Here is a 26,701-nt window from a genome sequence, read left to right on the forward strand (position 1 = left end):
TCTCAGGGGAAAAGTCTTTAATTATTTTTTTTTTTTGAGGCTTTAAATAAACTAAATTCTATGAGAAGACATGCTCAAAATCCAACCAGAGAAGCGCCTGTAATCTGCAAATTTTCAGACATTTGTTCTGAGGTCAAAGAGCTGCAAAAAAGAAAGGTGTCAGTCTCGATTTGAGCTTCCGTGTTTGTAAACTCAGCCAGTTCATGCCTGGTTGGTTATGTCCTCGGGTCTTCCCTCATTCGTGGTGGTAACTGCCAAATCCTGGGCCTCCCACAAAGATGTGAGGCTTCTGGAGGACATAATAAATTTATATAAGATTTGAAGTTGATAAATCCTTAAGTGACCTCTTCTAAATTCTCTTCATCCACGATCTCATCAGTTTAGCCAAAGTTTTGTGGTCGTTTCTCTCATGCCAACAAACCAGTAATGCGTGGGGACAAACTGCATCCCCTACCAACTTGAAACAGAACTTCTCATTCACTCTGTACCTAAGTATGAGTCCCTAGTCTGTCCCAGGTACTCTTCTAGGTCCTGGGGAAGCAGCAGTGTACGAACTGAGGCTTTAACCCCCACGGAGCATCCCTTTGAGTTTTAGTCAACAATTCACTGTGGAGACCAGAGAGAAGCAGAACATATATTGAGGGACTAGACATAGTTTTAAAACACCAGAGATGATGTTTAAATGACCTTCCTTCAGCAAAATTCACCTAGAAGATAAGATCTTTCTCTAAGGACTTTCAGAAAGCCTCTTTCTGCATCTTGTTCTTCTTAACAAGTTCAATTATTGGCCCAGATAGGCCCCAGTGCAGCTTGGCAAAGGCAAACCAGAGGAAGACATTATATTGACCCCAAATCTTCATTCTTAAGTTAGATAAGTAGAGATGGATTCATGATAATATAATGCTGAGACCAACTGTGTGATTAAAATTTTCCCTCAGAGAATCCCCATTTTCAGATTCTCTTCATTAATAGATTTTCTACAGAGGAGGAATTTTAGCTGCAGAAGTTGCCAATAAGCAAGACATTTCCCAGGGAGAGTTTTACATGCGCCTTATAAACACCAGGACTTGTTGACGGGTAGGTCATGAGAAATCTTAATCAGAGCATCAAGAGGCCAGAGAAAAGTTTCCAGCTAGTTAGCGGCTAACCATGCAAGTGGAGTAGACAGATCAGATAAGATAAATCATGGAAGCACTTTTTGGACTTTAGCCAGAAGTTTGCTTATGACATAGGAAAGAATAGTTTCAGCCAAGAGGTGGAGAAAAGGCCTGGATGCTATGAGTGGAGGGGGAAGCCGATAATGAGGCAGCCGGAGTGGGAGTAGACTCCATGAAGCATGACGGCACTCACCTCCTAATTTACGTCCTTACTTCTCCTCCATCCTGCACACCTACACACTTGCTTCTAAAATGTACACACTCAGGCCCGTAATCCTTCAATAGCACCCTTATAACCTGCACAATAAATGTCAAACTTAGCATAGAACACCCCATCCTAGCCTAAACCTGGCTTACAGTTATTTACATAACTGCCAGTCTTTGTCACTGGGTTATTCTCTGACAGACTTGCCCCTTAAAGGAATGCACCATCTCTTATTTGCCATTTTATGTCTCCCTGCCTCTGCCCATTATGAAACAGCACTCAACTCACATGGCTGAATGAATGGAAAAATAAGTAAGAGATGGAATGAATGAATGAATGAGGCCAGCACTGACTGTAGGAATGGGTTTCCGTGTCCCAGTATGGCAGGTGAAGATAATCTTTGTGAAATGATTGTCTTTCCCTTGTAAACGCTTTGATGAGTTGGAAATAAAAATCTCTATAAATCCAACATCCTGCTGTTGCTCAGTCATTGTCAGAGTGTTTTAATTGGGTGGTTGGAGTTACCTTGATGTCTCCTTATTATAACTAGACAAGTTCAACTGACATGAAGATCTCTGATTGGAATAGGATTCTCTCGGCGATATGACAAGTGTGTCTGGAAGCCCTACCGTTTAGCATGACACCAAGACACAACACATGCCCGGTTCTGTCAAACCTCCGAGTCGTGCTTGTGGAATCAATGGAATCACCGGGATGATAATCGACTTTGCTCTGTGATTCCCCTGTTGGCACATTTATTTTAGCTCTGCTGGCAGAGAGGGAGGCTTGCTCTACTAATTCACTGCGACGCTGTTTTCTAATTAGGTGTCTTGACACAGCAGGCATTCCAGTCTTGAACATTTCTTTTGTTTCTTTAATGTGCCAGCAAGCTGTCTGACTTTTAGCTGCCTGATCTTTCAGAAAGGTTACCTGCAGTGTAAAATGAGATACCAGACGTAAGGCACCTTGCCAAGTGTTTGGCACCCGAGGGGTCTCTGAGAATGTTCATTATGTCTCCCTGTTCATCTTTGCCTTCCGTCCTTCTGCTGCTTTTAGTTAACCTTGGAGATGAAATGTTAACTGGGTAAGGCTTACAATTTTCTTCATCCCAGAAGAGAGTCCAGTAAATCTACAAACCGAGACTGCATGGATTCTGTAAATAAAATGGCCACAATTTATTGAGTGCTTTCTATGTGCCACGTGTTACACATTTCATTACTTTTCATCCTCACAGTAACGCTAAGAGGTACACATTTTTCTTCTGCCTGCTTTTTAGGGGAAGAAACCTTAACCGAGAAGCCAAGTAGCTGAGGTTCCAGGGAGAGTCAGCAAAAGAGGTGGGGGAACAGTGCCTGTCTGCCTCCCTCCCTGTCTTCATCCTCAGCCCCTGCACACGCGGCCCTTCGCCCTCGTGATCTGAGTGGTCAGAACAATCTCAAGGACTCTGCAGGACACAGAGATGGAGAAGCCACAGCCCTGGAGGGTCCTAAAGGCCTTCTTCCTGGCTGAACAGATACGTGACTGCCCCGTGTGTGAGTGCTAACATCCCTCCCCTTCCCCTGCCATGCCCCCTTGGAACTCCCCCCTGCGATGGGAGGAAGAACTTCCCAACCCCCTCTCCCTGCCACCTTCCCCATTCGACCCCACCCCCCGTATCAGCCCAGAGTAGAGAGAATAGCAGGTGCTCCTACCGCCACTCTTGAGTGTCCTGGGAGCCCTTGTCTGGTTTGGTTCAGCCTGGCCCGCTTCCCTTCTAGCCCCGGGCATGTGGGCAGAGTATAAGCTAATTGGCAGGGGCTGCTCCAGAGACTATAGAACACGGGAGCTGCCGGCTCGCCAGCGGGAGGGCCGTGTTCCCAGCCAGCGCACTGCCATTTTCTGGTGCCCGGGAGAGGCCACCTGCCTGAGGAAGGTGTAACTGGGAAAGGGTAAACATGGAAATTCAGGTCCTGACAACTCTGCAGAGACTCCCCAGAGAAAGAGATGCAGCTGAAGACAGCTGCTCAAGATGCTTGGTCAGCAAGGAGGAGGCTCAAGCTGGGGAGTGAACATAGTTCCTACTGGGAGAGAGAAAGATGATCCTTACCTCCATGCACCTGCCAGAGTGAAAGAGCCTGGGAACCAGCTTCCTGGGAGACCACTGGGCTGAAGAGAAGGCAGCTCCTTGCCCCCAGGCCCCAGTTCCCAGCCCCCAATCCTCAGCTCCTGGCCCCCGTCCCCCAGCTTCCCAGCTCCCAATGCCCAGCTCCAAGCCCCCAGCTCCCAGCTCCCAGCTCCCAAACCCTAGGCCCCAGCACCAGTCCCCCAGCTTCCAGTCCCCAGTCCCCCAGTCTCTCAGCTACCCAGCCCCAAGCTCCCCAGTAACACCTTACCTTACATAAACAAAATTGGAGCCTGGTGACAGTTGCGGGTGCTGTGCTAGAACTGAAGGCAGAGTTCCTTGAGCTGGAAGGAATAAAGGAAACCCTCACAGAGGAGAGGGCTTTCCTGGTGGCTCAGCTGGTAAAGAATCTACCTGCAACGCGGGAGACCTGGGTTCAGTCCCTGGGTTGGGAAGATCCCATGGAGAAGGGAAAGGCTACCCACTCCAGTACTCTGGCCTGGAAAATTCCATGGACTGTATAGTCCATGGGGTTGCAAAGAGTTGGACATGACTGAGCGACTTTCATTCACTCACAGAGGAGTCCTGGTGGAGAAAAGAAGTTTTGCAGAGTAGAGACAGTGTGAACTTTGTGACCAGATATATCTGTGTTTCAACTTTAGCACTGCGGCAGCCTGTAGCTAACCTAGCTAAGCATCACGTAAGGGCTTTGAACGGTAGGCATTTAATACTCACAATAGCACTTTAAGGGAAATTATCTTTTTATTTTATGAGAAATGGAACCTCAGTTCAACTCCTTGCCCTTGGAGATGTACCTGAGAGAACCACTGCTGGGCCTAGAACTTGGTGCTGCCTGGAGGGAGGCCATGCTCTTGACCGTTAGACTCCTACACAAAGATGCTTTCTGTGGGGACACGATATTTGAGATGCCTGTCCTCACTGAGAATGAGTTTCTTAGTTTCATTATCTCTAACATGGAATTAACAATATGCATTTTTCAGGGTTTTTGTGAAAATTAGAGAGACTATAAAAAGGCACACGTTAGAGTTTCTTGAAGGTTAAGGGACCTCCTAGACAGAGACCTGCAGAGCCCATGTTTATTACTGCTATTTCTTTTGAATTAAATCTCTTTAAAAAACATTACCTCAAATCAGAATGGAACAATTTTCGAGTCAGAATAGAACAATTGTGGAGTCTGAATTCATGTCATTTTATATTTTTCCAAATTAAAATCACAGGTATTATAGTTTTCTCATTAAAGCTCTAATACATGTTGATGCATTAATTATGGAAAACAGAAACTGTAAAAAAGTAGAAATATCTTTATTTCCCACTGCTCAGAGATGACTGCTGTTAAAACATTTTTTCTTTATTTCCAGTATTTCCTTAATATATATGTTTAAAAAAAATAGAATTGGTGTCATATTGCATGCTCCTGTACTATATACCACATTTAAAACACAATGTATCATGGACACTTTACCATGACACCAAATAAATCTTAAAATATATGAGAATGAATACTTACTTTTCAATTTTCCTTACAAAGCAGTTCACTACTTTCGTAATGAAAAAATATGCTTAAAATCACTCACTATGTTAAAATATTTTTTTGAGAGGGGTGCACTGCTTTACCCAGTGGGTATAGTGTCCTGTATTTTACATCTTGTTCAGGCCAATTGGAGGGGGATAATCCCCCAGCAGTAACCATGACGTATGAAATGGAGCTAGAGACAGTGGATTTTGTGAGGCTTAAATCAGATCAGTTATGCAATGTCCCCAGGACAGTGTGGGCCACAGTGAACGCTAGGTAATGACAGAATCGTGTCAGCCAATGACAATGCAAGATGGGCGTTCACAGGGGGTGCCCTGAGAATTGGAGGGTGGCCCTGTCAGGGCTGTGCTGGAGCCAGCTCTTACAGGCTCTCGAAAGCAACTGTTAACTACTCAAGAACTTTGCATACTGGTGGTAAAGGTTGTAGCTTGAAATCTGTCATAGTAGAAACATTTATACCACAGAAATTGGAAATCAGCAAAAGGTACAAATCAGGGCTATTTGTTTGTTTGTTTATGTATATATTTTCTCAGCACACCACTGGTAGGAACAACCCAAAGACAAGCTTTGCTGCTTCTCAAAGTGGTGGAGTCCTGCAGAAAATGCTTCTGAGGTCTTGTGTAGCCTTAGTCGATTTTGCAAAAATGGAAACTGATGAGCAGGGGCTGAGATCCTGGTCTGATTTCTCCTGCTTTTAACTGGAAAGAGGAATAGGGAAATAGAAGCAATGCAGAACCAAAAGGGCAAACCGAAGAGTTTTGTTTGTGTTCCTAAAACAGAAATAACTGGATTAGAGGATTAAAGTGCAGGAGATGGGGACACTTGTCACCTGGAATGACTAGGACCTCTTAGTGGAAGTGGATAAGAAATGCACAGTTGGAGAGAAATCCTTGCTCAAGGAGAAGGCCGTGGGAAGGAGTTGAAGAATGGATGCACGCAGCAGGCTCACTTCCATGTCACCAGGCTCAGAGGCACAGGATCTGGGTGCTGGGAGGGTTCACAGACTACTGGCTCCTCTCTAACCTCCCAGGAGACAGGGGCTGGGCATTGAATTAATCACTAATTGCCAGTGATGTAATCAAGTGTGCATAAGTAATACAACTTCCATAAACATTCTAAACAATGGAGTCCAGGGGAATTCTCCGGCAGTCCAGTGGTTAGGATTTGATTTCCACTACAGGGGTCATGGGTTCACTCTATGGTTGGGGAACTAAGATCCCACAAACTGCATGGCACAGCAAAAACAAAAAACTGAGATTCAGAGACCTTCTGGGTTGGAGACTGCATCCATATGCCAGGAGGGTGGTATACTGCAAAATCCTTGGGGTCAGAAGAAGCTCCTGTATTCTGGACACTTCCAGACCTTGCCTTCTATATTTCTTCATTTGGATGTTCATTTGTATCCTTTATGCTATGCTAAGTCACTTCAGTCGTTTCCAACTCTGTGCGACCCATAGACGGCAGCCCACCAGGCTCCCCCGTTCCTGGGATTCTCCAGGCAAGAATACTGGAGTGGGCTGCCATTTCCTTCTCCAATGCATGAAAGTGAAAAGTGAAAGTGAAGTCGCTCAGTCGTGTCTGACTCTTAGCGACCCCATGGATTGCAGCCTAACAGGCTCCTCCGTCCATGGGATTTTCCAAGCAAGAGTACTGGAGTGGGGTGCCATTGCCTTCTCTGTTGTATCCTTTATAATAAACAGGTAATGTTAAATAAAACATTCCCCTGAGTTCTGAGAGCCATTTATTGATGGCAAATTTTCAAACCTGAGAAGGAAGGGGTCATGGGAACCTGTGATTTGTAGCCAAGTCAGACAGAAGTGTGGGTAACCTGGGGACATACTAATTGTGAGGCATTTAAGTGGGGGTAAGGGGAGTCTTGGGGGACTGAGCCCTTAATCTCTGGGGTCTCTATTCACTCCAGGTGGCTAGTGTCAGAATTACAGTAGATTGTAGGATACCTGTTTGGTTTACACAGAGAACTGGAGAATTGCCTGGAAGGGAAAACCCACACATTTGGTGTCAGAGTGTTATGTGTGGAAACAGATCCCTGTAGCATGAATGCTATTTTATTATTCATATATTAATATATGTGTGCATATGTACATATATGTGTGTATTATACATGTATATTACATAATATGATAAAGCTAGTTTCATTTGGGAAGGGAAATCCCAGCAAAAGCTTACTCTAAGTGCTTGTTGTGCCAGAAAAGTTCTGACAGAAAAATCAGAAGTTGCCGAAAAGTGATGGCTCTTATTACCTAAATAATGACGTGAATCTGAATAAATTTGAATAAATAAATAAATAATTTGAATAAATCTATTTCATGTCTCTGGGCTCCAATTTCTCACATAAAGTGGAGTTTTCTGCAAATGATCTCTGAGGTTCCTTTCTTTTTCAGAATTCGATGTTCCTGAATTGTTAGCCATGAGAAAGTCAGCATGTGGTACAGAGGGAGGACACAGGTCCTAGGATCAGACAGTGCTGGACTCAATACCAAGGCTGTTGTTACCACACAGCTTTGGGCTAAAGAGTTAAACTCTCTAAAAATGAGGTTCCTCATTTGAGAAATGGGAAAATAAAAATGACATAATAAAAACATAAGAATTGATTGGAAAATAAAGGACTAAGCCTACGTACTAGCAATTTTTTTGACCTGATACTAATTAAGAGACAAACTCTTCTAATACACAAAATAATGTACTCCATATTAATTTCAAAGCTCTGCTTCGTCATCTTAAGGTGAAACTGCTTAAAAATAGGATATGAAACTCAATGGGGTAAAATTAGCAGATGATGAAACAACAGACTATCTTTGCAGTTGTTTTTTTTTTCCCCCCAGAGAGCTCATTTTTGAACAGTTTACTGCAGGAACTATTTTATTTTGGAGAGATTTGTCGAAGTTCTTGCAAACAGGTTCTGCTGAATGAAATCTTTCTGGGTTCAGCAAAACTGAGAGGTTTTATTTTCTCCCCTGTGCTAATGCATCACATTTTTCATAAAATTAAAAGGAAAAAAAAAGTTGTGAGCAGAATTTTATCAACCAGAACATTTTAGAAATACAGAACCTGGGCTTTTGATTTTACATCATAAATCTAGTAAAATGGGGGAAACCATCTTTTTGAAATGCTGCTGCCATCGTTTTCTACCTGCAGGTGCACATCTTGCCCTGGGAAGAGTGCGTGCATGCTAAGTCCCTTCAGTCGTGTCTAACTCTTTGCAACCTCATAGACTGCAGTCTGCCAGGCTTCTCTGTTCATGGGGATTTCTCCAGGCAGGAGTACTGGAGTGGGTTGCCATGCCCTCCTCCAGGGGATCTTCCTGACCCAGGGATCAAACCCTCATCAATTTTGTCTCCTGCATTGGCAGGTGGGTTCTTTACCACTAAGTGCCACCTGGGAAACCCCTGGGAGATGAGCTACTTCATTTCTTAACAATCATAAGGATTTCTCTGAGGAATCCCAGCTACTGCTGAGGACCAGCCTGTCTGAGAATATCCTTCAATGTGAAGTCAGTGACTCAATCAGAACCTGAAATAGTCTTACAGAAAAAATCAATTAGAAAGTTGCATTGTGCAGACTCGATATTGGATCTTCAGCTTCACTGTATCATTAAAGAAACAATTAAAAAAAAACTAAAAACAGGGTACACATTGAAGGTACTATTTTAAATTGGCCAAAAGTCATGGTTTGAGTAAAGAAGGAAAATAAACAAGGTGGAAGGATTTGGGATGTGATTATTTTCATGGCGTAATTGTATATTTCACCAAGTACCAGCATGAGGTGTGAAAAAGCAACATTCTTTCTAACTGGGAAGAGATGTTCAGGAAGGCAGGACAATTTTTTTCCCCCTGAAGAACTGTGTCTTAGAACTGTCAGTATTGGATTTGCTGTAGTGGAATTTGGCTCTCTGCAATGAATTTCTTCTCCATCAGAGTCTCCCTAGTATTACACTGTGTTTTTAACTTGACCACCAGCCTTTGGCATTGAATGAAAAGCCCCAAATTCATTCAACCAGAGGCTCATGGCATAGAACAAATCATTTGTTTTTAATGTGTTTCCTTTCCCAGCCCAAATACTCAATTGAAATGACACTGAAAGTATCGATCTGAAAAAGAAAAAGAAGTCAAGGGATTTGCCTTATTTAAAAATGTATCTATATAGAGCAGGCAGGGCTGTGGGAAACCAATTCCTAGTAAATGACTAGGAGATAAAAGATTTTTCAGGTTTAAATTCTAATTTTGTTTTGTTATTATACTAGTAATAGCTAATATAATTATGCCATGTCCAGTTTATAAATTGGTTTAGCATACATTGGTTTCCTAATTTGACCCTCAAAGCAGCATAATGATACAGATGCTATTATCATCCCCATTTCACAGATGAGAAGACTGAGGCTCTGAGACACTGACATCATCCAGCTTTTTCAGTTAATGAGATGCAATATTTGAAATCAAGCTTGTTCTGACTTCAAATTCCTTGTTCCTGCCAGGCCTTTTCAAGATCTAAAACTATGGGATTCTTGAGCTGAAAGGGAACTTAAAGGTCTGCTGGCCAGCTTTTGCCTGATTCTGAAGGATGTTAAATACATTTCCACAAAACAACATTTGGGAAATGCCAAATTAAAGGTTGTTAAGTGGATTTCTTGACCACAGAATGTCCCAGAGCTTTTATTTTGCTGGCTAATCTTGATGCTTTTTCTGATTTTATTTGGCAATGAATTTATCTTGGGGTCCATCTACCTAAGAACCACATCATGTCAGGGATCTGGGATGAGCTGCCCTCTCTGCTTCTTTATAGAAATAGATCTTCACTTGTTCTGAACTTTTCTTGGAGTCACTCCTATGCCACCTCAAGTTGACCTGGAAGGAAGTGGAAGAATTGAACTTTTAATTGTTATTCAACTGATTGACCATTGGAAACAGGAAGTGGTAATGAAGTGGCAGATTTCTGCCCTCCTGATTCTTTGCGCAAACATCTATTAGTCGTGCTCCAGATTCCAGGGACTGGCTGGGGATCTGTGTGGGAAGCTGGAGAGGACAGCTCCTGCCCTTAGTGTGTTGTTCCCTCATCTGGTGTGTGCTAGTCGCTCAGTCGTGTCCGACTCTTTGCGACCCCGTGGGCTGTGGCCCGTCAGGCTCCTCTGTCCGTGGGATTCTCCAGGCAAGAATTCTGGAGTGGGTTGCCATTCCCTTCTCTCATACTCTAGAACAAGGTGCACACCAATCTCACAAATAATGACAAACATTTGATTTTGAAAGGGGGCACTCAACGGAAGCCCAGACAGGGCGGTAGCTCATCCTGGTGAAGAAGGATGCAGGGGGCAGCTTTGTGCTCAGATGCCTGCTCTTCCTCTTGGAGGGACAAAGGTCGTATCAGCCCTTTCAGCTGCCCCAGGCGAGGAGGGTGGAGACTGTGTACCCAGCTGACAGAAGGTGTGGACGCCTCCTGGGACCCACCCCAGGGCATTGGCATCTGAGCTCCACAGCTTTCCTGACAGAAAGGAAAAAAAAAAAAAAGATTGAAAACGTCTCAGCTCCACATGTCCTATTTTTAATTGATTTTTGCACAGACTCTTCAATCAGGGTATGAATATTTAATTGTCCTGTCAGGTCAAATCCTTCCTGGTCAGACAGTTAAAAATGACTTTGGACAGGGGAGGAAATGAGGTGGTGGAATGGCATGAAATGAGGAAAGGGAGGCATTTGCTCACAGGGGATCAGATCTAAGGACCAAGGAAGGTCCCGAGAAGGGCACCTTGCTCTCTTTGTCTCTGTCCCTCCACAGCACACGGTAGCACTGCAGCCTTTTCCAGAGGCCACAGGGAGTCCCGTAAGAGCTTAGACAACACCTAGACCTGAGGAGAAAGTAGGCGGTTTCTTCAATGAGGAGAAGCCAAGAGTGTGGTCCCTGGGGAAGGGTCCAGAGGATCAAGCGTTCATGCTCCTGGTTTTGTAAGTTTGTGAGGAGCTAATTGGTGTTTTGACTCCAGGCTTCACCCCAACCCGGGTGGAGCCTGGCCGCACACACCTTTCTTTGAGGAATGGTGTCTCTCTTGGCTGCCCAGCGTCACAGAAGCTGAGAAAAATGGCCCAGGAACTATTTCAGGTGAACACACTCTCACAGGCAGTGAATAAACGTCTCAATGTGACTTGTTCCAAGAGACTATTAATAGGCAGGTGATGAGAGGGATGGGAGAACTGAATTTCTTTCTGTTTTGGACTCTCGTTTTATGCATACCTCTTTTTCACAAACACAGAAATGAAGTCCAGAGGCACAGGGAGAAGGTGGCCACCTCCCACTCCTCTCCCAGCAGTGCACTCACCGAGGGTCCCATCACAGTCCTTTTGGACCACTGCTCAGGCCTTTGCTGAACACAAGCCTCCCAGGTCCAGACAGTCACAGAACAGCAAGAGGAGGTGACGCCTTGAGTCATAGTCATATTCACTTTCACATCGCCATTGCCCCTCTGCATCTGCGTGGTCTGAAGAAGGGAGTCTCGTTCAGGAAACACCTGCTGGAAGAGGGCTTTGGAAATGCCCAGGTGTGTCTGGTTGTCTTAGCAGTGGGCTGGGGGTGATCTCAGCGCTTAATGGGGAAAGGGCAGAGATGCTAAACAGATTGAAATTCTCTGGCTGGTGTCCCCAACCCAAGAACTGCCCCTGCCCTGCATGACTGTTGGGGGCCCTCTGTGCATCCTCCATGGAGGATGTATTTGGAATGGTCTCAGAGTACATCTGAACTCCATTTCACTCAACAGCACAAAGTATTTGTTTCAAGTTTTCAAACTTGAAGTATGACATTTTCTAGGAAAACTTGATTAAAAAATAAGTCTTTTATATTTACTCAGATATGTCTTTTATATTTACCATTTCCAATGCTCTTTAAAAATTTTATTTTTATTTATTTGGCCATGTCGGGTCTTAATTGCTGCTTATGCAATCTTATGCAGTTGTGGCAGGTGGGATCTAGTTCCCTGATCAGGGATTGAACCTGGGCCTCCTATATTGGAAGCACAGAGTCTTAGCCACTGGACCACCAGGGGAGTCCCCAGGAAAACTTGATTTTAATGGCTGTGGAAAATCAAGGAAAGACAGAATTTTGTTTTTTGGGGGGGCTTTACCAAGAATTGTTCACCTTTACCAAGAGTTGTTCACCTCCTTTTGGAATCAGATCCCTGACGGCAGTGACACGTGGTTTTTGTTACCCAAACCACATACCTGTGGCAGTCTGCATCTGCAGCTGCCAGATTTCCCCGCCAGAGGACCTGAGTACTTCCTGTTGACTCCTGACGGAGTTGCACCAAACCTCTGAATACTGAAACACATATGTTATTCTAAGTGACTCTGGCTTTATTTTGCCTTTGTATTACATTAGGGCATTATACTGATTTTTAAAATGGTATGCAGTATTAGTTTAATTTAATTATCAAATTTAATTATTAGTTTTTATCATTAATTAGTTGATTACTATTTAATTTAATATTAGTTTAATTTCAGGAATGTAGAGGGGATATTGTGGAATATTTGTTGTGGGGAAGACATTGGGTCTGCTCCAGGTCCTAAACCTGGGGTGAAATGTCTGATTTAGGCTTTAAAACAGGACAGACTTCTGAGAGACAAGCCAGGCAGATGGATCATCAGCCATGGGACTTCCTGAATCTTGTGTTCTGTTCGGAAGCTAAAATGCTTCTGCAAACGAAAGTGTCTGCAAGGATCAGGCAGTTCATGGGAAAGAGTAAAGAAGCAGAAAAACAAGAGTTCAAGGGCCTTGGCAGGGGCATTGGCTCCTGGCCTCACTGGACGCTGGGGGTCTGTGCCCACTGACTGTGGCCCCACAGGGTTGCAGGCATAGGATTGCTAGGTTTTCCATGTTTGCCGTGGAAGCTAGAAACCTGACGTGCTGTCCGTCATATTAAGGCTAGGTAAGACTGGGTTGCTCTAACAAAGGAAGCCAACCACACAATGGCTTAAGGACCTTGATGTGGATTTCTTTTGCAGGTCATGATCAAAGCAGAGCGACAGCCTCGTGTGCCAGGAGCAGAGGGACAAGGGCGTGGAGGAGAGTATGAGCAGCAACATGAAGACCCAGATCTGGAAGGCCCAACTCCTCCTCTGTTCCACACGTATATGGCCTCTGCTTGGTGGGGAAATGTCATTTTTAGCTGGGCAGCTATTGCACGGCTGTACCACTGACCATCTCTGCCCGTGTACTTACCCCAGGCACTTAAGGTATGACACATAGGTCAGTCCCCTGCAGACCATAAAGCTGAACTTGACTCGAAGACTGCCAGCCTGGCCCTGCTGGAACTCACTGTTTAGTTGTAGATTTAAGTTAAACAGCTGGAGAAACCATTCAGACTAGAGGAGGAAGGAGGAAGACAGGTGGGCCAAGGTGTTGAAGTTGGTGGAGGGGTGGCATCCTCAGAGCAGACGCACATAGTGGGGACAACTTGGAGGACAGAAGCCCGCAGACCTTGAACGCAGGCATGGGAGGTTTCAATTCAGGTTATCTGTCTTAGCTCCACTGGCCTGGCAAACGCCTCTCAGGCCAGCCTAAGTGCTCCTCTTCTACGTGCCTGGCACAACGCCGATCGCACGCATTATTTTCCTTGTCTATTTTTGTCTTCCCATCTAGACTGCAATTCTGTTTTGCTCACTTTTATATCCCCAGGGTCTTGCAGAGTAATTATTAATAGTAGAGTAGGTGCTCAACAAATCCTTGATGAATGACTGAAAAAAACCCTGTCGTCAGTGGATAATTAATTCATCCTTCCGAGTCAGTGCTAGGAACCATCACGGTGCTTTGTTAAGAAGACTAATCTGGCCCTGGAGGAAGGTATGGCAACCCACTCCAGTATCCTTGCCTGGAAAATCCTAGGAACAGAGGAGCCTGACAGGCTACAGTTACAGGTTTGCAAAGGAGTCAGACATGAATTAGGGACTAAACAACAACAACAACAAGAGAACTAATCTGGGACTTCCCTGGTGGTTCAGGGTTAAGACTCCATTCTTCCACTGTAGAGGGGCATGGGTTTGATCCCTGGTCCCCCAGTTGGAGATGTTCCACATGCAGTGGAACCAAAGAGAAAAAGCAGACTAATCTTGTTATCATGTTCAGAAGGCCAGAATCAGCAGGCCAAAGACACCATGAGTTTCATGGGAAAGTACTCTGTGATGGAGGGCAGAGATGTCCTGTGGGAAGGGATGGGCTTCAAAAGGCTGATGGGTTGGAGGTGTCTGCACAGGGAGCAGAGAACTGGAAAATCCCGCTTCTGGATTTCTGTTTCTTTCCTAGTCTAGAGTTAACAGGCTTAGCTGAGGTGCCAGTCACTAACGCAGGGCCTGAGTGGAGGAGACAGCAGTGAGCAGCAAACCCTTCAGGGTTCTATGTCCTATGAAATTGAATTAAAATAGAAATTCTTGGGGAGGCTTCCTGGATGAGGGAGCATTTATGATGGGCTTTGAGATATGCAGAAAATGAAGGTTCTGAAAATGCACATGAGCTTTGTTAATTTGCCAAGAGTCTAATAAATATTTTTATGAATGAAAAAAATAAATTAAGAAATGGGCAGATAGCTATGGTTTGTACTAGTCTTTCTGGAAGAATGACTGGGGGTTCCTCTCAAGTTGGGAAGCTTTTGTTGCTGTATCAGGCCTTGGCCACTCAAGCCCATTGAAGGAAGCCCATTGATCTTTGAGGAATAAGATTCTGTTGTATCATGTAGTCTGTGCATGGGCTGGAAAAGAATTTCCAGACATGAAGCAGAATGAGAGGAAAATAGAGTTTATTAGAGTGGGAAATGCTGCTAAAACAGTGGGCCAGCTCAAAGGAGAGCTGTCCCCTCTTGAGGCCTAGTAGCCAATTTTTATAGCTTCATGACAGAAAATTCCTACTGGAAGGGTGGCATTAGGTGATTGGTGAGGAACCAGAGATCAAATTGCCGACATCCACTGGATCATGGAAAAGGCAAGAGAGTTCCAGAAAAACATCTATTTCTGCTTTATTGACTATGCCAAAGCCTTTGACTGTGTGGATCACAATAAACTGTGGAAAATTCTGAAACAGATGGGAATACCAGACCACCTGATCTGCCTATTGAGAAATTTGTATCCAGGTCAGGAAGCAACAGTTAGAACTGGACATGGAACAACAGACTGGTTCCAAATAGGAAAAGGAGTACGTCAAGGCTGTATATTGTCACCCTGTTTATTTAACTTCTATGCAGAGTACATCATGAGAAACGCTGGACTGGAAGAAACACAAGCTGGAATCAAGATATCCGGGAGAAATATCAATAACCTCAGATATGCAGATGATACCACCCTTATGGCAGAAAGTGAAGAGGAACTCAAAAGCCTCTTGATGAAAGTGAAAGTGGAGAGTAAAAAAAAAGTTGGCTTAAAGCTCAACATTCAGAAAACGAAGATCATGCCATCCGGTCCCATCACTTCATGGGAAATAGATGGGGAAACAGTGGAAACAGTGTCAGACTTTATTTTTCTGGGCTCCAAAATCACTGCAGATGATGACTGCAGCCATGAAATTAAAAGATGCTTACTCCTTGGAAGGAAAGTCATGACCAACCTAGATAGCATATTCAAAAGCAGAGACATTACTTTGCCAACAAAGGTCCATCTAGTCAAGGCTATGGTTTTTCCTGTGGTCATGTATGGATGTGAGAGTTGGACTGTGAAGAAGGCTGAGCGCCGAAGAATTGATGCTTTTGAACTGTGGTGTTGGAGAAGACTCTTGAGAGTCCCTTGGACTGCAAGGAGATCCAACCAGTCCATTCTGAAGGAGATCAGCCCTGGGATTTCTTTGGAAGGAATGATGCTAAAGCTGAAACTCCAGTCCTTTGGCCACCTCATGCGAAGAGTTGAGTCATTGGAAAAGACTCTGATGCTGGGAGGGATTGGGGGCAAGAGAAGAAGGGGACGACAGAGGATGAGATGGCTGGATGTCATCACTGACTCGATGGACGTGAGTCTGAGTGAACTCCGGGAGTTGGTGATGGACAGGGAGGCCTGGCGTGCTGTGATTCATGGGGTCACAAAGAGTCGGACATGACTGAGCGACTGATCTGATCTGAAGGATGCTATAGGGTGGGTAATAGGGCAGGTATTTTACTTAATATAGGGTGGGGGAACTGGCTGGTTTAGATTAGGAGGCTCATAGTAACAGTTGCTATGGGGCCTGGTTAATTCCAGAAATTTTTGTCTTGTGACCTTGCTCTAAGGTGCCACACCTGTGACCTTGGTCTAAGCCTTCACACCTGTGACCTTGGTGTAAGTTTCCACGCCTGTGACCTTGGTCTAAGGCTCCACACCTGTGACCTTGGTCTAAGGCTCCACACCTGTGACCTTGGTCTAAGCCTTCACACCTGTGACCTTGGTCTAAGGCTCCACACCTGTGACCTTGGTACAGGGCTCCACATGCTGGATATGAGGGGTGGGGGTTCCAGGAGAAGTCAAGTCAGTCCTTTCCTGGACCAGTGATCAAGAAAACACCAAGCAGGTGTTGGGCCCTGTGGCTCAGGATCGACCTGGCTGCTGACCTTGCCAGTCACCCTCGCCAGCCTGAGGAGGCTCCCGCAGCCCCAGGGACTGGCAGGCTGCCCCAGCATCCACTGTCTCATTCCCAGGGCTGTGAAAGAAAAACACAGGTCTTCCATTGTGTGAAGGGGAGTGTGGCTGTGGGCAGGGAGCCTCAGACAGAGCATGTGGTGGGGGGATAGGCTCCCTAATGAAACAAAGTCTTGGCTGTTAGAGGATCCCTCGCCGAGTCATGCATTTGGATTGTGAGGCTTGGGTTAAGGAAAGGGCTTTCTCTGCAAGCACAACAGATGCCTGGAAGTGATGTGCCAGCTCCAGATGCTTGTGGGAGGCAAGACTGAAAGCCCCAGCATGGCTGGTGGTCAGGGCCACGGCACTGCCAAGCAGGTCTTGGGAGCTGAGGGTGAGGAAGGGTTGGGCTTGGTTTCAGGGCTTAGAGAAGGAGGCTCTGAAGGTGGCTGGAGGTGAAGGGGACACAGAGGAAGATCATGATGAAGGAGAACTAGAGGGGAGCTCAGCTCTGTCCTCTGTGATGGCTTGGGGGTGAGATGGTGAGTGGGAGGGCGGGGTTATATGCATACATACAGCTGATTCATGCTGTGGTACAGCAGAAACTAATACAACGTTGTAAAGCAATTATTCTCCAATTTAAAAAATTCAAGTTTTACCATCTAGCCCTTGACCTTGGCTAAGACATTTTGCATCTTTGTGTCCTCTCTTCTGCACCTGTGTTGCCCTGGCCCAGGGTTGGTGGGGGTGGTGGGGGTGGTGGGGGTGGTAGGGCAGCTGGACATGCTACAAGAGGCACAGAGTCCCACACCCCCTGAAGGGCTAAGGTGTCAGTGATTCTGATTTCCTTGCACTTCATAAGTATATCATGGATACTCAACAGACAGAGCACAGTAACAAGTTCTGGCTCAGAGATTCCCCCTTCTGGAATTCTATTCTCTACCAAGGTCAAGGGGTCCCCAGATAACCTAAGGGAGCAATGATTTCCCTTTCCACAGCTTCTTGGATCGATTAGAAATAATAAAAGTCTTGGGCCTAAGAATAAAAAATTGGGATGGATCTAAAATACTTTGCTCCCAAATATCTTATTCTTTCAAAGATGATGATTCCAATAATTGAGATTCTGAGTGAGACTGAAAAATGTTTGGTGGGAAAAAGATAAGATTTCTTTGCAGAACAATAGATTAAGTGTTTTTAAAACAAATGACAACCACAAAGTTAAAAATTCCAAAATTACCTCCTGAATTAATCAACCAAGGAAGCTGACATTTCCATTATTCTGATGTTAGCAAGACTTTTAAGTGTGAATATCTCAGAAATATTAGAATGTCATATTTTCAAGGAACTTTTTTTCTTTTTTGGTCAAGCCATAAGCCTTTTGGGATCTTAGTTCCCTGACCAGAGATTGAACCCATGCCCTCAGCAGTGAAAAGGCAGAGTTCTGACCACTGGACTACCAGGGAATTCCCACAAGAGACTTTTAAAGGTGAACTTAGCCCAACGTACACACTTGACAGGTGAAGAAACCAAATCCCAGAAGAGAGGCTACAGTAAGACACGAAAAATGTGTATTCAAAGTTTACCTTCTCCTATGCTGATTGCAGATGTAATGTCAGCGTGTCCATACCTGGCACCTGGCTGCCTGGGACACCTGCAAGACTGCTGTGGGGTGACGTGTGGTTTGATTTTCCTCTGCATCTTTTCCTTTGGGAGGACACTCCTCTTCTTCTAGATCTGGCAGTCAAGGTGTTGTTCATCATGGGAGGGCCCTTGACTCAGCCTGGTCAATAGCGACAGAGATTGTTCTGGAGTGGGCATGTGATCCAAAGCAGAACTCATGAAAGTCTTTTTTGGGGATTTTTATATGGATTGACCCAAAGCTGCAGAGGCCATGTAAGCATGCTTCCCCGACTGCAAAGAGGAGGTTTATGAAGTAGGAAAGAATAAGGTTACTCTGGGAGGAAGAAAACCTAAAATTAGATAGAGAGACGGTTGATAGATGATAGATACATACCTAAGTGTACACACACACACACACACACACACACACACGCAGAGAAACCTAGAAAGAACCAGCTCCTGCACTTGATAGTTCTTTTGCTTGAGCCAGTTTGTTATTATTGTTATTATTTATTTTGGCCGTGCTACCTGGTTTGCAGGACCTTAGTTCCCAGACCAGGGATAGAACCTGTACCCCCTGTAGTGAAAGTACAGAGTCCTAACCACTGGACCACAGGGGAATTCCCTACTTGAGCTAGTTTACATTAAGCTTCTGTCACATGCAAACAAAAAAAACTTGTAATCAATACAATAGAAACACACAGCCCTGTGACTTTTTGAAAAAATTATTTATTTTTTTAATTGAAGGATAATTTGCTTTACAGAATTTTGTTGTTTTCTGTCAAACATCAGCATGAATCAGTTGGCCCTATGACTTCATCTCGTCCTCTGTCATCCCCTTCTCCCCTACCTTCAATCTTTCCCAGCATCAGGGTCTTTTCCAATGAGGTGGTTCTTCCCATCAGGTGGCTAAAGCATTGGAGCTTCAATTTCAGTATCAGTCCTTCCAATGAATATTCAGAGCTAATTTCATTTAGGATTGACTGTTTTGATCTCCTTGCAGATTAAGGGGCTCTCAAGAGTCTTCTCCAAGACCACAGTTCGAAAGCATCAGTTCTTCAGTACTCAGCCTTCTTTGTCCAACTCTCACATTCATACATGACTTTGACTAGATGGACGCTGTCCAGTTTGTCATAGCTTTTCTTCCAAGGAGCAAGTGTCTTTTAATTTCATGGCTGCAGTCACCATCCACAGTGATTCTGGAGCCCAAGAAAATAAAGCAATGTAAATAGAATCCCTTTCCTCACCTAGAATGTCTTCCCTGGGACTTGGCACTAGGGACCTTTACTGTTGACCACATCCTTCTTTTGTCTATTTAAAAACATTGACAAGACAATCTATTAAAAATATATAAACATTTTGAAAAGTTACAGCATCCAGCAGCCAAATGCAACTGTTGATTTGGCCACAAGACAGTGATGATGCATAGGCTTTATTGTGTTCTGCTGCTCACTTTATGCATTATTTAGAAACACACAAAAAATGGCCATCTTCATTGTGGTAATGGCTGTATAACACTCCTCCATGTTATATGGCAGTTTATTAAATGTTCAACATTTTAAAAAAAGAACACCTATGTGGTCTTCTGCTTTTTTTTTGTTTAGTTGCTAAGTCGTGTCTCCTCTTTGCGACATCGTGGACAGTAGCCTGCCAGGCTCCTCTGTCCATGGGTTTCTCCATGGCAAGTCTAGTGGAGTGGGTTGCCATTTCCTTCTCCAGGGGATCTTCCCGACCAAAGGATCAAAGCTGTGTCTCCTACACTGGTAGGTGGATTCTTTACCACTGAGCTACAAGGGAAGCCGTCTTCTGCTGCTTTTCTGCAAAATTTTCTTTAAATTTATTTTCAGGTAAAATGTTGGGCTACTTCCAACAAGTTCCCTGGAAACTGCACATCTGTGCTTGCCTTTGTCAATGTCATCCTTTCTGCCCGTGGAATCTCCTGCCCCTTTCCTTTTCAGTCCTTTTTTGGTTAACTCGTTTATACTTTAAAGCCCTGCTCTGACACTCTCTTGTTCGTTTGTTCTTCTTTTATCAAGAATTTACTGAACCTAGTGCTATGCTGGGAGCTGGGGCTCTGACAAGGAACGTGACTTTCATTCATTCATTCCCCAACAGGTATTTCTTGAAGGTCTACAATGTGCCAGCGGCAGTGTTAGGTACAGGAAATCCAGTGGTGAGTAAGCTGAGGTCCCTGCCCTTGTGGAGCTTAGATTATACTGGGAGATAAAAGGCAGAATTCATTAAGGAGTGGGAAGTGTTCTCCAGTCATTTATTTCCATCCGTCTCAATAGCTCTTTCTTACCTGTGTTTCCGACTAGACTGAGGAACGTGAGGAGAGAGGCTGTGTCCTTCGCTTCATGGCTCTGCGGGGCAGCGCTGCACTACGGTGCTGAAGTGGGCACCTCTGGGGACAAAAAAACACCCAGAGTGTGTTTTGTGCTTTAGAGGAAAGGCAGTTTCCTCCTTCAGAAGAACCGTGTCTATGTCTGTGATAGCTGAAAACCTCATAACTCAAACCCAAGAGAAGCTGTTTCAGGTATTCCCAAATAGTCACCTTTCCTTCCTTTGTCAAGAGCAAAGCTCATCTGATTTAGGAAAAGTGGTCTCATTCATGGCCCAAGCACACCACAGGCCCCAGGAGGAGCATGTTAGGGGAAGGGCCCAGAAAAAGCCAGGGAGAGGCTTTCTGGAAGCACTGCCCCCACTAGTAGGGAGTCTTCTAGATGGAATATCCAGAGCGGGGGCCACGACTGCCATGCAGCCAGCGTCCCTGGGACCACCCTTAGAACCAGCCCGTCAGCTGCTGAATTGTGGCCTTTTCTTTACACTGTGAATTGTTAACAGTTTCTAAATAGACTGTTCATTTTTTCTTTTAGCACAGAAGGGTCTCAGAACTCCGAATACCACGAGGGGCCTGAATGTTTCAACTCAAAACATTCCCCAAACCGCAGCCCTCGGGTGAGATGGGGAGCTAGCCAAGGCTTTGGGAGGAAAAACAACTGCCCACCAGCCCTGGAAACCACTGGGTACACAGGCAGCTGGGTCAACTTGCTCCCAGAGGCTGGGAGACTGTGTTTTTACCAGTCAGAGTTAATCTGATAAAACCACCTTCCCTTGACTTCCCCTCTGCTGGAGGAAGCGAACCCAGTCTGGGGGCTGGATGCTGAGTGTGTGGGGCGTGGGGTGTGGGGCATGGGAGCAGGCTGCGCAGGGTACCTGGAGAACCCAAGCCACTTCTGCCTCGTGTCTTCCTCCCCAGTAGTGGGAGGGAAAAAAAAAGGAGAGAGAGAGTGAGAAAAGCTTTTGTAACATTCTCACAGCAGCATTTGATTCAGGGAGAAGCCTAATAGCGCCAAACTGCTGCTCAGACCCTGCATAGTCGGAGGAACAGCTCCCAGGAACACACGAGAGGTGGCGCTGCAGAGAGGCTGGCTGGGGCACCAGCCCACCCGGGGAAAGACTGGATCCTTGGAGTTGAGGCTCCCAAGGCCCCTACGGACATCCAGTGGGCAAAAGAGATCCCAGAAGGTCTACTGGACCCATGCAGTGGGCTGCGCAGTCTCCCAGGCCGCTTTCTGGGGGAAGAGCAGCTTCGCCAAGTGCTCTGGCATCTCTATCTTGATGAAGACCCCAAGGAGGCATTTGCGAGCAAGATCTACCTAAGTTGCTGCAGCTCAGACCGCACCAGAGGGTGACGATGACCTGGGAGAGGTCTATTCACTGCCCCTTTGCCTGCCAGCATCTAGTCTGAGGCTTCCACAGCTTTTTTGAGGATGTGAACTTCATGTTGGTCATGTTGGGTCTCTGCTGCTGGAGATCTCTCTTGGAGCTACCTCAGTGGAGGAAATCCATGAGCCGGGATGAGACCCGCTGCTACCTGCGGCAGATAGTCCTTGAAAGTGAAAGTGAAAGTGAAGTCGCTCAGTTGTGTCCGACTCTTTGCGACCCCATAGACTGTAAAGCCTACAACACTCCTCTGTCCATGGGATTTTCCAGGCAAGAGTACTGGAGTGGGTTGCCATTTTCTTCTCCAGAGGATCTTCCCAACCCAGGGATTGAACCTGGGTCTCCCACATTGTAGGCAGATGCTTTACCATCTGAGACACTAGGGAAGTCTATGCAGTCAAGACAGTCCTTGACTGCACCCAAACCGGGTTGTTCATCAGGATCTCAAGCTGGGCAGAGTCTTCCTGAATGAGGATCTGGAGGTGAAAATAGGAGATTTGGATTGGCAACCAAAGATGAATATGTTGGGAGGCAGAAGAGCCTATCTAAATACCTAGTGCTTCCCTAGTAGCTCAGTGGTAAAGAATTTGCCTCCCAATGCAGGAGACCTGAGTTTGATCCCTGGGTTGGGCAGATCCCCTGGAGAAGGAAATGGCAACCCACTCCAGTATTCTTCCCTGGGAAATCCCATGGATGGAGGAGCCAAAGAGTTGGATGCTACTTAGCGACTAAACGACAACAGATTCCTGAGGTGTAAGCAAGAAAAGGCAGCGTTTCCAGGTGGTCGCGGGGTCCACTGGGTGCATCATGTTAATAGGGCAGCTCACCTTTGAGATCTCTTGCCTAAAACTTACTGACTTCTGGATCAAGAAGAATGAATGCACTGTTCCCAAGCACATAACTGCCTCTTCCAGAAGATGCTGTAGGCAGACCCCACTGCTCACCTGACCGTTCATGAGCAGCTCAAGACCAGTTTTTCTGGCTACATCCCAGCTGATCCCCCATTACCTGGCCCACTATTCCACGAAGATTTTCAATCGCTCCCAGCAGACTGGACCCTGGGAACAGGAAGCCTCTCACAGTCCTCAATAAAGGCCTGGAAAACCCTGTGTCTAACACACTCTGGGAAAAAGAGGAACCAATGGTCCAGGAGATCAGAGAAGCGGTCAAGTGCCACCTTGGTGACATGTTGTATTGGCCGCGTAGCGTGAATGCCTCCAAGCCTTCTGAGAAGGAACTGTTCAGGCAGGAGGAGGCTGAGGATTCTGCCAGCATCACCATCTTCTGAGTCAGCAAAGTGGGGAGACTACTTGGACAAGTGCAGCCTTGGGAGTCAGCCGTGTGACCGAGTGTGGGGGTGTTCTCCAATGACTGGACTCATCTCGTCCTCTAGCCTGTTGGTGTCCGTCTGCAGTAAACAGAGTGTGATGGTGCAGTGCTCCACCTCACCGCTGAGTCCCCATCCCAACTCCTCCATGAAGATCACGCTCCACGTATTTCCAAAACTCCATGAGTGGACTCTTGCTGAAGGTGGGCACCCGTGGGAAGGTGTTGGACTAGTCTAGCTACCTGCGTACCTGATTTTGCATACACAGCACCATCATCCTGCACTCAGTAATGTCTGGGTGCAAATTGGCATCTCCCAGGACCATAGCAAACTCATCCCGTGTCCAGCGTGGCAGCTGTCACTACAGCGACTAGAAGCTGGGTTTCCCAAGAACTGTCCGAACCTCCTGGAGTAGCACAGCTGCTCCAAGGGTCTAACCGGACGGCTCCACCATGTCCTTCCGTGGTGAACAAGCTGCTGAGCTCTGGCTTGGCCTCTAACCACCTCAGGACCTCCTCACAGCTCCTCCCCTGGGACTTGTGCCCCTCCTCGCCCTCACCTGCACCTTGGACCCCTATGGATTAGCTCCCATTGTGCTGGTTGTGTGTGTGTGTGTGTGTGTGTGTGTGTGAGAGTGAGATATTCCCCCAATCCCCAAACCTGGCAGCTAAAAAGAGAGTATGTCGTCATTACAAGTGGGGTTTGCTATATACATTATTTTCGTACATGTTGAGTTGTAGGTTCTACGGCCATATGAATTGTACGGAATACTGCTATAGAATTCAGGACTGTTTTTCTTTGGCTTTATACATGTTAAACACGTGTGAACCGTTCCAAAAAGCTATGGGGAGTGCTGATTGGCTACTAGTTTTCACGTGCTGATGGCTCAGCCAATCGGCAGCAAGGATTGATTACTCCTGAGGTGCCCCGTGGAAGTGGCTGTGTGGGTAGATGGGAGGTCTGCCTTCGCTGGGTGTTAGCCCAGTATGTCAAGTAACAATGGTAAGCAAATTCAGTGGCAACACATTATTAATAAGTTCTTAAAGTGCCTTTCATAAAAGGCACTCCGTCTGCTGAGAGCAGCAGGGCCCCCTCTGCTGGTAGGGCCCCGAGAATGCTGGGCCGACCCTGTCATGAGGACAGGTCTCTCAGGACTGGTCTTGGGGGAAGATTATGGAACTTGTGCGACCTCCTTTGAATGATCCGCTGACTCCAGATTATCTAGCTGGCATGCAGAAAAGCTGGGAAGGTAAGTAGAAAGCTTGGGAAAGCAGACAGGGGGAAAGAGAGACAGGGCGAGAGAGGGAGGGAGAGAGAAGAAAGGAGGAAGGAGAAAAGAAAAGTAAGGAACCCGCAGGGGTAGGTGCTGTGCAGGAAGGGCTGCCTGGGGTCTTGTCCACGTGCTCACAGCAGCCTATGTTCAGTATGAGGAGTACTTGTTGGGTTTGGTTGAGGAGGGACACATTTAGGGGAGCTGTTTCAACTGGAGGAAGGGAAGATGAAAAGGAAGGAAGGATGGGAATGCTGGAGGGAAGCTGGAGAAGGTGAGTCAGTGGTGGCCCAGGCGAAGAATGTGATCAAGCAGAGACGACGTGGCGTGCTGAGCCAAGGCATACATGTGAGTGGCACTAAGGCTGAGTTGTTACAGGCTAGGCCTCTGAGTCAGATGACCTGATCCTGCTTCTACCATGTATGCAGTGTGACCTTGGGCAAGTTACTCACTCTCTCTGCGGCTCAGTTTCCCCAACTATAAAGCTTCATAGGGGTTATCTGAAGGATTATGTGAAAGAACATTTAGTCTCTGTTTGGTATGTGGCAGTGACTGTTATGAGGATGGATCAGTTGGGGACCAGTGGATGGCCTGGATGTCACACTGTCCCCCAGTGATGTGGACTCTGCCAGTGTTTGGTAGGCTGGGCTTCTGCTAAGAAGTCCATTTCACCTGGGACCTGAGGATGGGAATCAGCTCTGACCATGACCAAGTTTCAGTGTGTGAAGAGACTTCAGTTTACCTGGGTCTTCCTACTTAATACCAATGACCCTGTTTACTTATAGTTTGGAAAATCCTCAAGCTTTTCCCTTCCAATTTTGTGTGGGGAAGGAGGGATGGGAATGAGATGTTTGTGGCCCCTGGCAGGAGTCAGAGGGGGCCCCGGGGCACCAGAATTCCACTGAGTCCCTAGGAGCACAAATCCTGAAGATTATGTCAAGGATAAAAGAGGATTTAGGGTGACGATTTAAAGCTTCCTTTCTCCTTTTTCAGGCAAGGGCCTGGGAAGAGGGGGTGGGAGCTGAAAACAGACAGAGCCTTGTTAGTGACTTGAATTTTCACATGTAAAATGATGGAGCTTCAGAAGGGAGTTTGTGCTCTGCATGGCCCGCCCATCCCACGCCATCTAACCTGATCTTTAAATCGGCAACTCCATTTGTATTCCAGTCTGACCATGGGAGACTCATATCCCTGTGGGCCCCAGCCTTGGTTTGTAGCTGATGAGAAGTGTTCAGGGGAGGCTTCAGCCAACACAAAAGGACTGTGGGGAAACCAGCCAGCCCCAGGCTCACCCCACAGCTGGGGCCCTGGGAAGCAGGGAGGAGGCAGACCAGTCTTTACAACTGCTTTTTATAGGATACTGTCTGTGTTGGTTATATTCAAGGCTCTCAGTCCCAGATAGGAGAGCAAACCATGAGAACCCAATGTCAGGTCAACGACCAAGTGCCGAGCATACCAATGACCGCAGCTCCGGGAACAATTGGAGCAAGTGCTTGAAATTCCAGCCATGAGCCTGGCTGTCCCATGTGAGGGGATGCTTATGTCTCGGGTAACATCCCAGCTGGCAATTCCCAAACTCACCAGGAGTTCAACCACGGCAGCCCCAATTATAACCATTATAACCCCCACCCCACACTTCGGCCCTGCCCCACACAAGGTCCTGTTCTGTGTGTTCAGTTGAGAGATGCTGCAGAGAAGATGAGCAGCCACTGCTCCCAGCCCCCTTGCAAAGGGGACCCAGTTCTCCTGGGGGTGGGAGCTGCCTTCCCTGAGGTTTGTCAATTTGATGGGAAGGGGCTCCTTCCCGAGATGCTGTGTATTAGCCTGAATGTATCTCCCAGAACCAGAGGCATCCTGAGAGCTGAGGAGCAGTGGGGTGAGGAACACTGCTAGCAGGAGTAAGCTTAGGCTGCAGCTTGAGGTCAGTGATAACCTGGGGTCAGTGATGAGGGGTAAGTCTCCCGTTCAGGATGGTGGAGTTCACGAAATTCTCTTCTTTCAGAATGGCTTAAGCAAAATCCTGCCTGGACACCTGATGAACCCTTGAGGCCTTTCCCTAGCCTGAGCTCTTCATCTTCAGGGGGTTGATTCATTCTCTTGTCCAGCACCAAGAGGGACTCACCTTCATGTGTCACCCAGAGTCCTCCTCATTCCTCACCTTTCCCGGTTCATTCTC

The 26,701-nt window shown here is 46.3% G+C and overlaps 1 long non-coding RNA gene and 2 pseudogenes across 1 annotated transcript; all 3 read left to right on the forward strand.

Moving 5' to 3' along the window:
• The first annotated feature begins 10,775 nt into the window (after positions 1 to 10,775).
• On the forward strand, positions 10,776 to 13,150 carry LOC123333636. Its single transcript, XR_006551055.2, has 3 exons — positions 10,776 to 11,126; positions 11,278 to 11,562; positions 13,019 to 13,150. It is a non-coding gene; the product is annotated as an uncharacterized LOC123333636 (long non-coding RNA).
• Positions 13,151 to 16,924: 3,774 nt separating this feature from the next.
• On the forward strand, positions 16,925 to 22,394 carry LOC123465778 (annotated as a pseudogene).
• A 2-nt stretch (positions 22,395 to 22,396) lies between these two features.
• Positions 22,397 to 23,670, forward strand: LOC102395854 (annotated as a pseudogene).
• The last annotated feature ends 3,031 nt before the right edge of the window (positions 23,671 to 26,701 follow it).

The sequence above is a fragment of the Bubalus bubalis genome, chromosome 5, assembly GCF_019923935.1.
Source record: "Bubalus bubalis isolate 160015118507 breed Murrah chromosome 5, NDDB_SH_1, whole genome shotgun sequence".
NCBI classification, from domain to species: domain Eukaryota; kingdom Metazoa; phylum Chordata; class Mammalia; order Artiodactyla; family Bovidae; genus Bubalus; species Bubalus bubalis.